Genomic DNA, 3,653 nt, shown 5'->3' with positions numbered 1-3,653 from the left:
GTTGAGGGCTGAGGCTGGAGCTGGACTACGCAGGGGTTTACCCGGTGTCAAGGTGGCCTTTACTCAGACTGCCTGACATCATTGAAGGCGCCCGTTCGGTGCAAATTGAAAGGCGAGAGGCTGTCGGTTCATCGCCCTCGTTCCGGGATGCACCGGTTCAGCCGCACGGGGCATTTTTGGGGGCTACGGGTTGTTCAGCTTCTGGAGCCCCTCACCACCACCCTGCAGGTCGGCCCTACGTAGCCCTATCTTTGTTCATTCTACAAAGGACCATTCTATACTGCATCCAAGGTACAAACCGAGAATCGCCAGAGCCGACCCCTCCTGAGCCAACCCCAGAGGGGCATGTCGCTGTGTCCCCTCGTCCGCTTCCGGATCCCGCCGTTCTTCTCCCCCAGTGAATATTCTTCCTCTTCTGGATTTCTTTTGTCGGATTCCGGAGCTGCTGTTACTATTACTGCTGCTCTTGCGCCATAGCGCGCTCACTCCTATTGACTCAGCTCTCTGCTCCCTTAGCAGTTATCACCGTCTCTGTGGCGCAATCGGTTAGCGCGTTCGGCTGTTAACCGAAAGGTTGGTGGTTCGAGCCCACCCAGGGACGCTAGGTGTTTTGTTTCTTAAAATCACAACCGCTCAAAAAACAAATTCTGTGCTGACTTGCCGGAGGCGAGAGTTTGTCTATAAACCCAGGGGGTGATAGTATTTGGAAATTCGTTATTGTCAATGACGGGATTTCTCCCGCCGCCTCTCCCACTCTTGCTCCTAAACTGGATTGCAGGAAAGCCAGTGACCGAGGTTTTTGTCTCATAGCCATGTTTGACAATGCATTTTCCACGGATTCAGAATGAATTAGCAGTGAAGGTGTGACAGCTTTCCATTATCTGTTTCGATGGATGACATAAACTTGAAATAGTACATCTGTATGAGAAGAAAGTAAAGAAAGAGGAAAGACTCGGGGAACAGCACGGGCAAAGTGAAGGATAAAAGAGAAACAGGTGACAGAAAGAAAGAGCTGTGATCTGCAAAGAAAGACACACAAAGAAGGGACCTAACAGAGAAATAGGCAAGGGGATTGGGGGAAGATCCCAAGGATGGGGAAAGAAAAGGAGAAATATTTAACAAAAATATCAGAAAAAGAGCCAGGTGTGGTGGCACATACCTTTAATCCCAGCACTTGGGAGGCAGAGGCAGGCGGATCTTTGTGAGTTCGAGGCCAGCCTGGTCTACATAGCAAGTTCCAGGATGAGCTGTATCCCTAGCCCCTATAGCGTTTAAAAAAAACAAAAAAAAAAAAAAAAAATCAGGAAAAGGAGAAGAGAACAGAACACTAGAAGACAGAACAGACTGGCACAGGGTGCTGGAAGGAATAAAGGAGTAAAGGACACTGAGGTAAAGCTACACATGAAAGCACAGCGGGAGCGGCCCTCTCCCACCATCATTACCATCTTAAAGGGATCAAATGCTTGCACTAGCTCTAGTATGTACTGGAACCAATCACTGCCTTGATGTCTAGGCCTCGTTCCTGACCTCTAGGAACCTCTAATTCATGACTGATAGTGACAGTGATGTCCCCAGACTAGCTGTCAGCAAGTGATATATAGAGAGATATAGATACCATGAGGGCAGTGTCTGCAGAGGCACATTGGGCAGGAGCCTCTACCTTCCTGGAGGACAATGTACAACGGACTCAGTTCTTGAGACATTTGGGTCAAAGGAAGTCTCTTCTGATGCCCACCCCCATGTTCCCACACCCAGGTGCACAAGCTTGGAGGGACACTTGGTGCTTCAGTGTGTGTGTCCTTCCAGACTTGCCCTCACTGGCCCTGCTCTACCAAAGTCCAGTGCAGTATTTGACATTGACACTTGTAGTATTTGACATTGACCAGATGCTTTTAGGTCGTTAATAAAGACTGCTAGACAAGAGAACTTCAGATGTGGGACTGGCTGAGTCAGAGAGTCTCCTGAGGAGAAATGATTCTCTGGTGTTTCCGTGGGTAGTAGTGGGTCTTCAGCATGCTCCTGCTCTCCAGCGGTTTGCTCAGGATCTGCACTTATTATGTTGTGCTGTGCCTGGGCAGTTCTCCAGAATGAATGGGTGGACAGAGGAAAGACATAGCAGAGACTGGGGTTCCCTATTGATACCGCGACACACTGGCCTGGATGACAAATGGGCGTGTCTACGTCAACACACACCCCACCCCACCCCCGCTTTCCACAGTGCCCCTGTGAGTTCTCAGTAACTGGTGTAGGGGTTGGGGAGCAGGTGACTGTTACCAGCCTTTCCCGCCTGGTGTTGGACCACCCTGTCTGGGCGGAAAATTTCCGCCCTTCCTCACCATCCGGGCTGGTGCGGGCTTTCAGCGAGGGCGGGGGGGGGGGGGGGGGGGGTCAAGTGGACGACTAGGTCCGCAGGGCTCATGGTAGCCCGCTAGTGGGTGAAAGCATTTTTAGTCCGAGGCCCCCAACTTCGGGGCTGCTTTGGCTTGAGGCAAGGAGAGAAGGAGGCGGGCGATCCGAAGGTCGGCGAGGATTCGTTTCCTACTCGAGCCAACCCACGGTCCAGGCGCTTAATGGCGTTTCTGGCCGGAAAATCCAGCACTTTGGAGGGACAGTCGTAAGGACCAGCCCAATAATTAATGAATAACGAATAAGCGAATCGACCGTCCAAGAGGCCCACGGTCGTCTCCGTAATGCAGAATCGATCTGCTTCCTCGGCGCCGGCTTCCACTCCTCCGGGCTTTTCCAAACCCTCCTTCCTCCTCTGCCCCGGGCCAGGGCCACTGGGGACCGGAGCGCGAGCGCTGGGTGGAACCCGGAGCGGTCACCGGAGTCCAGGCGGAGAGGGAAGCGGGCCTCGCGGAGCGCAGCGCAAACTGCGGGAACAGTGAGGCTCGGGGAGCGCGCGACCACTCTGGAGTCCGCCTCTCCCACTCCGTTCTGGCCTCTCGAATTCCGAGGCTTATTGTGTCTCTGGCCCGGCGCCTGAGAGTTCGTGTCTCGGGCTGGTCTCCCCGCCTGGATTGCGTTCCATTCTTCTCTGCCCGCCGGAACACGCCGAGTGCGCCAGCCTGGGTCACAGCCCAGGGAGACCGGCCGGGAGAGCTCCGCGAGGTGCTGCGTCTCCGAGCCGGAGGGGGTGGGGGCACGCTCTGGGTCACACATGCACTTTGTCATTTTAAGGGAGTGCCAGCTGGAGTGAATGAAAATCTCTCGGACGCGTGGCTGGCACCGCGGGTCCCCCTCCCGAGCGCCCTTTGGTGGCGGCCGAGGCATGGAGGCTGCTAGCCACATTTCCGCCCAGTTCTCACCATTTTCCAGGCGCCCCAGCTAGGGTGGGGATCGCAGGGTCAGTGGGGGTTGGGGGACATAAAGATTTTTAGGAGGTGGAGAAGGCTCATTGCGGAAGGTAACAGAACAGGGTCTGCCCTCCAGGTCCATGGGATTTGTTTGGGAAAGATGGGGTTCTGGTTTGGGTGGGAGTCTCCAGGACGGGCGGTGGGGAGCAGTCGCGCTAGCCTCTCCCCCTCCTCTTTTCCTCTGCAAACACCCTGAAGGAATGAGGTCACGTGGGTGAGTAGTGGGCGGGACCTACTCTTGTCTGGAGGAAAAAAGCCATTTTGTCCCCCCCCCCGCCCCTCCCCACTCTCCCTCCC

At 54.7% G+C, this 3,653-nt stretch overlaps 1 non-coding gene across 1 annotated transcript; it reads left to right on the top strand.

Annotated features, from left to right (window-relative positions):
- Positions 1 to 527: 527 nt before the first annotated feature.
- Trnan-guu lies at positions 528 to 601 on the top strand. The gene has a single exon. It is a non-coding gene; the product is annotated as a tRNA-Asn (tRNA).
- The last annotated feature ends 3,052 nt before the right edge of the window (positions 602 to 3,653 follow it).

Source organism: Nannospalax galili, unplaced genomic scaffold (assembly GCF_000622305.1).
Source record: "Nannospalax galili isolate Female #2095 unplaced genomic scaffold, S.galili_v1.0 scaffold1382, whole genome shotgun sequence".
NCBI classification, from domain to species: Eukaryota; Metazoa; Chordata; class Mammalia; order Rodentia; family Spalacidae; genus Nannospalax; species Nannospalax galili.
This window is presented reverse-complemented; position numbering and strand designations above follow the sequence as displayed.